A 14,625-nucleotide genomic window follows, 5' to 3' on the forward strand; every position below is an offset into this window, starting at 1 on the left:
CTACGTTGTCTAATTTATTAAAAAAGTTTAAAGGTACTTAAGGCCCGTTCTTGAAACACCTATTGAATGGTTTTTTTGGGCTGAACGAGCTATAAAAGGATGCTTTTTTCACAAATGATGCATAGTATTTTATTTTTGTCTATTCTTTGACATGGAATATTGGGTTATGACCTATGGGACCAAAGCTATATGTGATGTAGTATGTGTACGCTCCAAATTGTGGTGATAAGAGTCACAATGGAGAGCCCACATTGTGGATGGGAGAGAAAAGTGTGTAGGTCTAAGTCATGGCTAAAAATGTGAGGGAAGCAAGTTTTCCCCACACCTCAACTCCATAAAGAAGAATCAATGTCACCTATGTGTCAAAATGGTACTTCTTGAGAACCCAACTATTGATGTTTCTTGCATTACACATGTTCTCAGATGCATAGTACGCTCTCTTTTCAGCTTCCAAATAACACATAGCACATTGATTCCACTTGTGATTGGCTAGAACCTTAAGGCCAAGGTACTCAAAGATCTCAAAAACTTAAAGTGTCTCATTGCTATACACAATGCATGGCTTCTCCTTATGATTGGTTTTCGCAAGCATAATGTTTGTTTTGGATTCATTCACAATTATTCCACTATGCAAGCAAAAGTTCTTAGCGACAACCATAAGCTTTTGAGCATGTCTAAAGTGTGTGCTAGAATCACTACATTATCCGCATATAGCAAAATCATGATTACCACATTGGAAATAGTGACCTTTGCAATGCCTTCTTCTTGCATAAAGTCAAGAACCATTTGTTCAAGCATAACTTGCTTCTCAGGTCACCGAATGACACACAGTAACACATGGCTTGGAGCCCAAGTCCTTGGCTACTTTTAGAATTCTCAAACCTCATTATTTCTAATTCAAATCGTCAAGTTGGCCCAGTTGCCTTTCTCGCATGCACCCGCAATCACTTTCTAAGTTGAAACTACCCACTTTGGATGCTCATAACTCATGATGTACAAGTCCGATTCACGAGCTATAAAGCGTGACAAAAAATATTCACTAAAAACCATGTCTTTGGGATTCAAACAACCCAAAACATCAACATTCAACCTTGGCAAAATCACACCTTTGTACATGAAATTTTACATGGTCACTTCTAAGACTTGCAGGGCTATATACACATATATATAAAAAATTGGAATGAATCAGTTTGGAATGTCAGGAAAACCATATTATTAGGTGTGTCAAAGGTTTGGTCATGAATATGAAAATTGTTACTATAATCTAGATTTCAGGGAAAGAAGACCTGGGGTATATTACTCAGAAAATGAGGGAGGCAGCTGCAAATGTGGTAGCTCCTTAGGGTGCTAACAGGAGATATTAGGGACCTACACCTCAAAGGAGGTTCTAGAATCCCAATAATTGGGGATGTCAAAATAGGAATCAAAACAATATGCAACAGTCAGCATGCAATTATTGTGGGGTCGTGGGACACAGGCAAGGACCTTATTTTGAACTCTGGTGTAGGCAACGCAATGATAGGGGAATCTCTATTATCAAGTACAACAATAACAATAATAATCGACCTCCAAAACAAAATCAGCCACTTCCAGATCTTTTACATCAGCATACCAACTTTCCATTTCATAAAAAATGACCTTCTTGCTCACCCTCACTTTACTCGTGATAGGATTGTAACACTTGTACCCTTTTTGCTCAAAGGAATAGCCAACAAACATACATTTTTTTGCTTTTGGATTGACCTTACTTCTTAGCTCATCCGTCACATGCACATAAAAAATACATCCATCACATGCACATAAGAAATACATCCAAACACTTTAAAATATAATACATCTGATTTTTCATCCACTGAACTTTTCTTCAGGTGTCTTATCATGTACTGCAGCAGTAGGGGTCCTATTCATAATGTAGACACTTGTAGCAACAGCCTCAATCCAATAACAATGAGTCATGTTATTCTCATTCATAAATTCTCTAGCCACTTCTATAATGTGCCTGTTTTTCCTCTCTACACCACCATTTTGCTATGGAGTATACAGCTTGCATGAAAACTACCTCTGAATTCCATGATTTTTTTGAAAACCATCGAATTCATTGGACAAGTATTCTCCCCCTCCATCTAACCTTAGACACTTTATATGTTTCCCAATCTGTTTTTCAAACATAACTTTGAAATTTTGAAAATTCATAATGTTGACCGCTGGGTCAACAACACAACATAACTCAAGTTTCATACCAAAGTCTTATCTTTTGTGAGTTATGAAATGCTGCGGATTATGGCTATAAACGTCATTTGTAATGAGTAGCTATTCTAGTTTCAGAAGCCGGGGTGCAATGGAACTTCCAGATTGTAAATACAAAGCCATTTGACCCTTTCAACCCCATTTTTGGTTAAACCTAAGGTAGCCTTAGTATATAAGGTAGCTAGGTCATTTTGTAAAAAGGAGACTTTTAATCATAATCAAAACTTAGCGCTGCCGTCTACTGTGTGTGAGAGAGAAAGAGAGTGAGCGTGAGCTTTATCCTCTCGCTATGCCCGGCTCGCTCAACACATTGAAGATCTGACTGCACCATTGCTGTAGGCTCGAGGAGAGCTACGCGACAACGGCAAGCATTCCACGCGAGACGAAGCGCACACGTCAACGCATCTACGAGCTATTTGTGGCCGTAAGTGTATCAAACGATGTCTGTTTTCTTTGTGCTAGTAGTCTATAGAATCGTGCGACATAAGCTATGCATAGGTACTCATAAATTTCAAGCATTCCACGCGAGTGATGAAGCGCACACGCTGACGGATCTACGAGCTATTTGTGGCCGTAAGTGTATCAAACGATGTCTGTTTTCTACATTCTAGTAGTCTATAGAACCGTGGCGACATAAGCTACACATAGCTACACTTTCAAAATTCTGCTTTGTCATCCTACGCGTTTTCTGCAAATGGGTTTAGAGTGAGGGTTTTGAGTGTAGAAGCTTAGGGACAGGTGTATCCTAGTGAGGGGATGGTGTTCCTTAAGTTTCGTATGAATCTGGCATGATTAGGTGAGTTACCTTCCGTATGTGTGTATGTGGCTAGGTGGTGTAGTTGAGAGCAGTGAGGTTCTTGATTGTGGTTTAGTTGGCCTTCCAGAGTGTTGTATGTGTAGGATGGTCTCAGCCTGACAAGCTAAAGATATTTCCTCCATGTGCCTATCGTGTCATCTGTGTCCTCGATTGACATTATGTTGATCTAGGTAGTGTTTGCATGCACTTCATGGGTGTGTGAGTCGCTTCGTCCAACATTGGCGCCGTTTCTGGGGACACAAGGACCTAAGTAGGTTTCCTACTAACACTCGTGTGATGGTTGCTTGATTTAGTTTCAGCTAAAGAAAGCGTTTTTCTTAAGTGGATACGGAAGAGGATATTCCGCGATCAAGTGGATAGCCAGGATGCGTGTGTCTTGCCGAGGGTCTGCGACTAGATAGGTTTAGTTAGGATCTGTGGATTAGAGTAGGTTGTGGTGTAGAGAGTAGGAGTTGGAGTGGTAGATGTGGTGGTAGGTTTACTTGAGAGTCCGTGTGAGGCTAGGAAGCAACGAAGACATCAAAATCACCATCTCACATTGATGAGTAGGAGTAGGGTAAGTAGGATATCTTGATTATTGATCTAGAGTACTTTATGCATGTCTTAGTTGCTGTTAGGCTCATCAGAGAAGTGGAAAACACTAAGTAGGAAAGACGGTAAATTGTGTTTGGAAGCTGATTTGAAGTCCAAATTTTTTTGTGATTATTGCTGAGAGCTCTACAGAGCATAGGGAATACTACTACCAAAAAAAATTTGCATTTTAAGACAGTAGACATCCTATGCGTAGTATGTCTCCAGGGAACTTTTGGCATGGAATTCGGGAAAACTAAGGTTACTAGTGGGTTCAGAGGGTAGGTTTTACCCTAATAACATATTGACTTGGGTGTTTTTCCCTATTTTGTTGACCAAAAGCCAAAAGGCGGAGTCAGAAAACGTAAAATTTCAGAAAAGGCTTAAATCGAGTGATTTTTGCATGTTTTTGAAATTGTGAAGCATACTTGCACTTGGTGAGAGCATAAGGAAGCATCAGGGACACTTCAGTCTGAAAAAATAAGCAGTAGACATCATACGCATAGGATGTCTACTACAGGGTGATCTGGGCACTTTTTTGAAAATCTGAGGTTACCAGTGTGTTTAGAAGGTAGGTTTTACCCTATTTTCACCTGGAAAGTGGAAATTTGACCAAATTTTGACAGATCAAAGCCAAAAGATAAGAATTGCCAGGCATTCTACCCAAATTGTGTCCAAGGCCTAATTTTGAGACCAAACCATAGAATGACTTCAAAGGCTTGTTCTCAATGTTGTATTGACTGCATGTGATAAATTTCATCTCATTTGGGTCAGTGAAAGTGAAGATTGAACAGACTTGAGCATTTTGACTGAAAAAGGCAAGGATAGCTAGTTTTGGGGTCTTTTGACATCCAAATTAAAATCTAAGCATAGCATTGGGTTGCTGATAACAAGGGGCAGTTGTGGGACAAGTATGGGGTCAAACAGGCCAAAAACACATTCTACACGTAGGATGTCTTCTGTGTGATTTTGGACTCCAAATCAACCTCTGAGCATACCACAGTGGTCAGCGCCTTAAGGAGAGTATGTGGTACAAATTTGTGGCAATTTTGAGCAGTTAGACATCCTACGTGTAGGATGTCTAAAGCATGGTTTAGAGGCCAAATTCAAACTGTGGACATAGCAGGGTGTTGTATAGCCTTAGGCAAGCCTCCTAGTCAATTTTGGTCCAATTTTGAGTTGATTTGACTTAGGAATTCATCAGGACAGACATCAGGCTTTTGGAACAGATTCTTGATCATTTGACCAACCTATAGGTGTCAGAATCAAAAAGTAAAAATAGTTGTGAGCTTAGCACATCAAGGGGAAGCTACAGTGCAAGTTTGAGCTGAAATAGAGCAAAAAGACATCCTACGCATAGGATGTCTCCAGGGTCATAAAGTGGTTAAAATTCTACTTTGGCCATATAGGGAGGTTCTAAGTGTCTCAAGGATTCCATAACTTTTTTCAAAAGTGAATTTGGACCTTGTTTGGTCTATTTACCAAGCAAAGACAAGAATTGTCAGACATCCTACTCTTCGAGTGCACTAGAAGTTCTTACAGCCTAAATCTTGACCTATTGGCATTCAAATTCAATTGTGAGCATACCATTGGATTTCTGAGCACTAGGAGAATCTTGGGATCAAGTTTGGACAAAATCTCAGCAGTTAGACATCCTACGCGTAGGATGTCTCTAGCTTGATTTAGGACTCCAAACCAACCTATGAGCACACCACTGTGATCAGCACATCAAGGAGAAGCTGGGGTGAAAATTTCAAGTCATTCTGAGCAAAAAGACATCCTACGCGTAGGATGTATCAAGGCCAATTTTAAATCCAAATGAAATTCTGAGCATACCATTGTGTTGCTGGACTTAAGGGGAGTCTCTAGACCAAATTTTGTTAAATTCTGAGCATATAGACATCCCACGCGTAGGATGTCTCTAGGCCAGTTTTAGGGTCCAACTGTGCTTTTGACCACACAGAAGTGTTCACAGTGTCACAGAGATCCCAAATCTTCTTTTAAAATTGAATTTGGACTCATTTTGACTAATCTAGACTGCATTTCACTATTTTGGCCATAACTTTCACAAACAGTATCGGATCAAAAAAGTTTTTATATCAAATTGTAGCCTGAGAGCGGCTCTACAGAAAACAAACATTTAGTTCAATTTTGAAAAAAAACATCATTTGAGGCCTCAAAATGCATCGGGAGGTCAAGGGTGTCTTAAAGCAACAATTTGCGAGAATTGTGACAAAACGGTTGCGGTGTTGGACATAGTTTCGACTTTTTCCTAACCAAAGCACTTGAACACAGTGGACTAAGTCTACTTGAATCAAGAAAAAGCTCTTAAGCCCAGAAATCATGTCTACCCTAGATTCAAACGCATCTTACACAAGCTTGGAGATCCCGACGATAGAGGAATATCCTCCCACAATGGATCTTCCAAACTTGCAATTGATAAAGACCTATCTTGTTGAGAGAGTTTGGATGATTGGTCATGAGGGTGAAGGACTTTATGGATACATTTCCGACAATGAGGTCAATATTTATAGGTGCGCAGATCCATACCTAGAAGAGATAACGGATTACAAGCTCTCATATGTCTACACATACGGAGTCGACTGTCAATGGAGATCTATAGTTATCGACAAGTATGGACGAGAATACAGAGTTGTAAAAAGCACAAATCCACAGACTGTTCTAGAAAGAGGTGGATATTTGGTCAATGAAGGACCACAAATGCCTCGACCAAACACGAGAATTCCTATAGGAATTCCAAGAAAAGAGCCACCAGGATTCCCTTCAAGAGCGATAACGAGAGAAGGATTGGGAGAGTCTTTGGTTAGACTTGTAGACAATCGACGAGTTAGACCATCCCAAGTCCAGAAATGGGTAAACAGAAAATACTCCGGAGCTAAAGATCCGAGAGATCACGTAACGGCTTTTAGAAGAGTGATTAGAGCAGAGGAAGTTTAAGATTTTGCGACACAGTTTGCGGGATTTGGATTGACTCTAGAAGATGATGCAGCTACATGGTTCGACTCGGTGGAAAAATGGGATTCTGAGACCCTAGATGAGCTGTTTGAGGAGTTTATTGAAGAATTCTTGCCAAAAGGCATTGCTCACAACACAGTCTCGCAAATCCATAGATTCAAACAGAAAGAGAATGAATCAGTACGCAAATCATCATTATGGCTCAAGAGATATATTAAGCTCTGTTTGAGAGCGGAATTACCTACGCAAGCACGACTGATGTTGATCTTTATCTAGGGAATGAGACATGCGGGCCTTCAGAAGGATCTGCATATGATAAGGAGGATGACACTAAACGAGTTGATCAAAGAAGCTCTTTTTCTAGTGGATAACTGTGAGGCATACAAAGAAAAGGACTTAAAGAGTCAAGGAGATGACACATCCTCTCAGCACAGTGTTTCGCAGATAAGTGAGTCCATTGCCAAGCCAACGGCACCTATTGATCAAGAAAATCTTATCGACGACTTGGTCAAGAGGTTGATTCCTCTTGTAAGGTCTGATTCGGGAGAGCCGAAGTGGTGTGAAATTGAGAGAAAATGGACGAACCATACGGGGGAAGAGTGCGATTACAACATGGAAAATGCTAGGGAGAGGTATGTACAACCTGTTCCAGAAGCGCCCACTCCACCTAGATACATTACGGAGAATGTGCCAAGACCAGTAGGAGTTTTAAGGCCAGAGCTTGTCTTAGGACAACAACCTCCGCTGCCAGGTGCTGGAATGCCGGTAGACATGAGATACATGCCAGTGAAGGAAGAATCAAATAAACCAACGCCAGTACCAGCTACAATGTGGTATAGAAACCAAAGTGAGTACTACCCTTTCGGAGCAACAAAATGTGAGAGAAACACATGGAGTGGTGAGGCCGGTACAACCTCCACCTCCTGGGTTTCAGTTGAAAGAAAGAAGGTATGAAATGGACGAAAGGACATTGCGATTCATTGCTAATAGCGTCTTATCTAGGTCAAAGCTTGCTTATACCCAAGAGGAAATGCTAAAAGAATCTACTCAACCAGAGACAGATTGTCATAAAAGTCGTGACAACCACTTGGTCAAACAATGTCCTCGTACGGAGATCACTGAAGTAAATGCCTATTGTCTTGAGTGTGGCATCACTCACTTGATCCCCGATTGCCTGAAAAACCCAAACCAAATCAGGAAAATCACGACAAATGTATCAGGGATTGTTCAGATCCCTAGTAGCTCAGAAAATGAAAATGTCATACCAGTTCAAGTGGTTACGAGAGAACAAGCTCAGAAGAAAGCTGATGAGAATCCAGAGAGAAAGAGCACGGAAAGTGACATGAGTCCAAAGACAGATGATGGACCAAAGACAGACACACCTAGTCAGAAAACCAAGACCAAACGAAATAGTTGGAAAGCGAGAAAGACTAGGAGGAAAGAATGCATGGAACGAGAGAAAAAATCCCAGTTGAGAAGCTTATCGAAGCTGAGGAGAAGATAAAACAACATGAGGAAAAGGAGGCACCTTCTCTTACACAGATGGTTAAACCTCTAGAAGAACCATCTACGGATGAGAAACCGAGAAGTGCTAGTTCAGGAGGATCTGTGTTGGCAGAGAAGGTTAATGAGACATTAGATTCCCTCTTGAAAGCCTATGATGTAATGCTCAAAAAAAACCAAACCCAAGAACACAGGTGGTTGACATATCCCTATGCGGAACTAGAAAAGCGACGGTTTGAAATGTGCCAAAAAATGATTCAAACAACCCAAGCTTTACTAGAACCACCAGTTGCAAAAGTTTCAAAACACTTCATAAAAGAGATAGATTCTCAAGAAAATGGTGGTGTTAAGAAACACCTTTTAAATTTTTTATTTTTATGTGGGTGTTTCAAAACACTTCATAAAAGAGATAGATTCCCAAGAAAATGGTGGTGTTTAGAAACACCTTTTAGAATTTTTATTTTTATGTGGGTGTTTAAAAATACTTCATAAAATCATGCATTAGCTGGGGAAATAAAACAATGAGCAAAATATGAAATGCTATTCAATTTCTCCTAGTAAGCTAGCCTGTGCCTTCTCCATGACATTTGATGGGATCTTGATTGTTTCCGCAATTCTTCCACCCCTTGGAGTCCATGACCATACATTTGTATCAACACACTCCCAGCGCTTTGGGTCAGCAAGATTGCAACACCAACTCTTTTTCCAACAATCCTCATACTGTTCTTGGATTGCGTGATTTCATTTTCGATGTTTTGGTGCCCAATACTGAATCAGAACTTTCTTGTAGTTAGGAGATGATGATTTGTCTACATCAACGTTTGACTCTGCCACTCCTAGCCATATCGGATATTCAGGATCTACTGGTCTCACAAGAACAAGATCCCCTTTTCTTACATCAATTTGAGACCTAAAGGCCTCTTGTGGCCTTGCACTTTGAGGACCAACATAGTGATCATTCAATTCTTCATATCCTTGAAACTCATCTTTGTCTTCTCTATCTCTTGCATTCTATGACTCCCTATAGTCTTTGGCCAAAATGTTGTATATTCACCAATGTGTTTATTGGTTGGTTGTTCAAGCTCATTGATTATGTTTTGCCAATAAGTGATAACAGGCTCCATGTATTTTGTGGAGTCATGGTCCTTTCCCTTTAATAGAGAACATCTTTTCCAAAATTCAAGATATGACTTAATCCCTTGAATAACAAGCGGACTATCTCTCACATAGTCTGCTATAGGTACCACATCTGGACAGCATGTTGGTAATTTTGGTTTTCCCTGGTCATCTTTTTTCCACAACTCAGTTCCCGACTCCTTTGGCATCCAATCGGGTGATTTGGGATGACTTTTGTATTGCATTACTGGGACTTCACCTTGCATATAGAAACAAAATTGAAGTGGCTTAGAGTGTCCAACTAGAGCATCTTGTCCGTCACACATGTACCCTTGCACAAAGGATTTAAAGTCGGGAACTTGTGTCATCAAAAATGGTGCTGGAGCTGAGCTTTCACATTTTGAAAATGTTCCATCAAATGTGGAAAAGTGCATGTCATTCCTGTTCGCAATCTTTCTGAGAACCTACTAAACATTGCATCTATGTCCTCATTTGTATGACCCACCATTAAGAATCCCAAATGCACGGTTTTGAAAACTCCTTTTGCTACTAACAAGGATAAGTATGCAAACAAATATCGATTTTTATTCTCTCCTGCACAATTATCTAGCTGTAGCAAAAGATTCTCAGGAAATTTTTGAAATAGAGGAGTGGATATGGTATCCACAACACATTGAGAGGAAGTTGATTGTATGTGTACTTCATTACATCCCTGGATGGCCAATGGTGGTGTCATTGTTGATGCATTCCTCTCACGCTCTTGCTTCATTTTGTTTTGGAGGTCTAGAGCTCTCCTTGTCCATGGTTTTCTGTTCTTTGCATAATGCAAGGGAACCAATTGTAGCATTGGGATCTGAAGGCCATAGACCATTAAGTGAGAAGTGACCATACATTCCATGACCATGTCCATGTGTTATCATACCTGTTAATGATACTTACAATTGATATGCATTCGCATAATCTTTTGAGTTCACACGCAACCTAGGTATTGCTGTCTTTTTTTGATCCATTTTATCATGTATAATGCATAAATACTTATCCTTTTGCAACTGGGAGAACTTACACCAGGTGTAATACACATTCCTACAACTTTGTTGTTGCAACATGTGAATTCGACGTTCATCCTTCAAACGTGCAATCATCTCGTCATCCTTTGTTGACTCTAGTTGAGACTTTATCCGACTACACACAACACATTTGGAGAACTCACTTGTTTTTGACAATGTCACATTAGCAAACTCTGTATTCAAAATCCTATTGAATGTCGTGCTAGACATTGTCTTGAGACTCATACTGTCAAGTGTTTTATTGACATTATGTAAAATGTCTACTTGCTTGTACGTGTTTGGTATTGCAAGAAAAGTTTCCCTAGTACCATCTTCCATGGTTCTACTCTTATGTGGCATTCTCTCCGAGTTTTCATCAACAAAAGAGCGCATCAATGACCTTCCCATTTCTGTATGGTCTCTTCCTTTTCTCATGACACCATCATTACCATGCACTGAGCGTCTAACCCCATTCTCAAAATGTTCACAGTAACAATAAAATGAAGTTTTTGGAATGCCATGAATTTAGTACCAAGCTCTACTGCAAACCTCACTACCATTAAAAGAAAACACATAGCATGTCTTTGTAGTTGTTTTGTTCTCACGCCATGCAGTCAACATTGTATCATACACATAGTTTGTTCTATTTTGCAAACTCTGTCCCCAAAATTCATTGCGCATAGCCATGAACTTATCTCGATTGGCATATTGACAACACCTTTTGGAACAACAATCTATGGTTGAAACAAGCTGCACAAATGCTAGAGATGCTTGATTGGATCTCTTAGAAGCTTTCACTGATATTTTTGGCTTCCTGTTTACAAAGCAATATTTCCGCTTTTTTGAAATAGGCTCTAACAAATAAGCTGATTCAATGCATGTGTCTTGTAACACATGCATAGCATGTAGATCCTCATAGCATAACAATTCTTTTCCATCCATAGTTGTCACTCTCTTGATAGGCCAACAAACTAGATTAATGTTGCATACACTAGCTTCTACAGAAATAGTAGCCTCATCTGCATAGGATGTTTCGATACCAATACCAATGCTATCTTCACCTAGCTCACCAAAGTTTACAGAGTCAAACGGACACACGTACATGACAACCCCTTCGGCTACTACATGTGTTTTGCTTTCATCCCAAAGGTGAACCCTCTTATCCTTCCAAACCTCTCTGTAGATCATTCCATTACATTGTGCATCCAATGCTCCTTCTGCTTTGTCAGCCTCATGCATAGAATCCTCTTTGTACTGCATCTCATTTATATGTTGCAACAACCCACTACTCCATTTCACAATACTATGAAAAGCATCTTTCACTGTCAATGCATCCATTCTTGGAAAAGGGATGAGTGCTTTCTTTTCAAAACACAAATCAACTGACACCGATACATTGCCTTCCCCAATAAGCATGCCAGAACAATATGCACTTGGATTTATTTCAAATACAGTCCCAATGGCAACCTTTTGTGTCGCTACAAACATGCACACTCTATCACCATGATTGAAATTAACCATACCTGCAAGAAGATTGCAAGAATAATTGTTAAACAAACCGCTTGCAGATTATATTGATTTATGTAGCATAAAGCATAACAAGTATGTATGTGGGTGTTTCATGAGAAGCACCCTGTGGCCTGAAGGTCATAGGGTTCCCTCTATGCTACTAAGAATCTCTTTGTGCTCTATGCTCTATTGTCTATGCTCTATGATCTTTATTGACTTCCTATGGCCCCTAGACCACAAGGCGCCCTCATTGTTTCCAAAAAACCCTCATTGTTTTGCTATGTCCCCAAGGCCATAGCTCTCTATGGCGGTATAAAGCCTATTTTCTCTATATTAGCTCCCTAAGGCCTGAAGGCCATAGGGTTGTCCTCGAGATCACCTCACGGAGTTTCATGTCAAGTATATATACATCCTATGGCCGTAGGGCCATAGGGAGTTTCATGTCAAGTATATATACATCCTATGGCACCCCATGACCCTAGGGCCATAAGATCTCCAAATGAAACATACGACAATGTATGGCCCTTGAGCTTATACATTGCAACCCCATGACCCTAGGGCCATAGGATCGGCATATGAAACATATGACAATGTATGGCCCTTGAGCTTATACATTGCAACCCCATGACCCTAGGGCTATAGGATTTCCAAATGGAACATAGGGCAACGTATGGCCCTTGAGCTTATACATTGACACCCTATGGCCCTAGGGCCACAAGACTTAAAAACATACAAAAATACAACCTATGGCCCTAAGCCCAAGGGTGTGAGCATTGACACCCTATGGCTCTAGGGCCACAAGACTTCAAAACATACAAAAAGACAACCTATGGCCCTAAGCCCAAGGGTGTGAGCATTGACACCCTATGGCCCTAGGGCCACAAGACTTCAAAACACACAAAAATACAACCTATGGCCATGATGTCAAAGGTGGCCAAGATATCAATGCAGCCCCATGGCCCTAGGGCCATAGGATCTCTATATGGAACATAGGCAATGTATGGCCCTTGAGCTTATACATTGCCACCTTATGGCCCTAGGGCCACAAGATCTCACAACATACAATAAGAGAACCTAAGGCCCCTAAGCTCAAGGGTGCGGGTTCAAGGGTGGCCAAGATATCAATGCAGCCCCATGGCCCTAGGGCCATAGGATCTCTATATGGGACATGTGGAACCCCATGACCCTTGGCCATAGGATTTCCAAATGGAACATAGGCAATGCATGGCCCTTGAGCTTATACATTGCCACCCCATTACCCTAGGGCCATAGGATTTCCGAATGGAACATATGCAATGTATGGCCATTGAGCTTATACATTGCCACCCCATGATCCTAGGGCCGTAGAATCTCCATATGGGACATGTGGCACCCTATGGCCCTTGAGCTTACATATTGCCACCCCATGACCCTAGGGCCATAGGATATCCAACTACAAAGTAGGGCAACGTATGGCTCTTGAGCTTATACATTGTCGTGGGCCTAGGGCCATAGGATCTCCAACTCAAACATAGGGCTATGTATTGCAGCTTATCTATTGTCGCCCCTTAACCCTAGGGCCATAGGATTTCCAAATGGAATATAGGGCAACTTATGGCTCTTGAGCTTATACATTGCCACCCTATGGCCCTAGGTCCACAAGCTTTCACATTGCCACCGTAAGGCCACAAGGATCTCACAAGATAGAAGAAGAAAACCCTAGGACATAGGATTTTCAAATGGAACAGAGTGCACGCTTTGATCCTTGACCTCCAACATTGTCGTTCTATGGTGTGAGCCATGGTGTGAGCCCAGGGGTGAGCCCAGGGGTGGCTGAGGTGTCTTCATAATAATTTCGGCCATTCAAGGGATATCCGCAAGTGGCATAAATAAAAAAATAATTAAAAAGTAATTAAAAATGAATTTAAAAATATTTTATGCTACGACAAACTTTGTCATAATGGGTTTTCAAATACACTTATTGATATCGGACAAAAAAATAGCACACAATTTTCGGGATAATTTTTTTAAAATTTAGCTATTTTTAGTGTATTTTTTAATATGCAGATTTTGATTCTGAAGTCAAATTTTGCTTCATGGGTGTCGTTCCACTCGTACTACAAAGATATGGACATTGACAAAGCCTTGCACCAACTTTTTTATTTTTATTTTTAAAGCTCTTTCAATTTCGGAGCCGACGAGCTATGTCTCATTTTCGCACAAACTTTAGAACTCTAGTAATCTCGACTGCAAACCCGTGATAACAACCCCTACATTCAAAATTCGAATTTTGAATTTCTAACCTAACCTATCTAACCTTATCTCTCTCTACCACAATTTTTTCCGCGCTGTCGCTCTCTTTCTTTCTCTTGTTTCTTTCTCAAAACCTACACAAAAACTTGCACAGAGCTTGTCTTTCTTTGTCTCTCTCTCTCCCTCTCTCCCTACGCATACAGTTCTATGCCATCGTTGCGACCCGCACAAAGATCTATGCGAATCCATCACCACAACCTTCAACAGAAGGACTGCTGTCGCGACCTCCCAAACACAGACCTGTTACCATCATCGGCGCGGCCTCAACACACCTAAGTTACTGCTTGCTATACTGCTGCAGCTGGTTTTCATCAAACACAGATTTACTCCGAGGTAACCTGTAGAAACCCTAATCTTTTTGCTTAATTCGGTTTTAATTGTTCTTAATCTAATTACGTTTTAGCTAAGTTGTGAATCACCTCTCTCTAGAACAATAAACAAAAATCATTAATTACATCTCTAAAACTGTAATAGAACTATAAAACAGAAAAATCTCTAATTAGAGATCTAAAACTGTAATACAGAATACTCTAATTAGAGACCTAAAAA

At 40.5% G+C, this 14,625-nt stretch overlaps 1 protein-coding gene across 5 annotated transcripts in view; it reads right to left on the minus strand.

The window, feature by feature from the left end:
- The window catches only part of LOC147450215 (uncharacterized), a 120,484-nt gene that overhangs the window by 44,764 nt on the left and 61,095 nt on the right, over positions 1-14,625 (minus strand). The gene's annotated exons all lie outside the window — the stretch shown is intronic.

The sequence above is a fragment of the Adiantum capillus-veneris genome, chromosome 9 (genome assembly GCF_014529385.1).
Source record: "Adiantum capillus-veneris isolate H3 chromosome 9, ASM1452938v2, whole genome shotgun sequence".
Lineage (NCBI taxonomy): Eukaryota > Viridiplantae > Streptophyta > Polypodiopsida > Polypodiales > Pteridaceae > Adiantum > Adiantum capillus-veneris.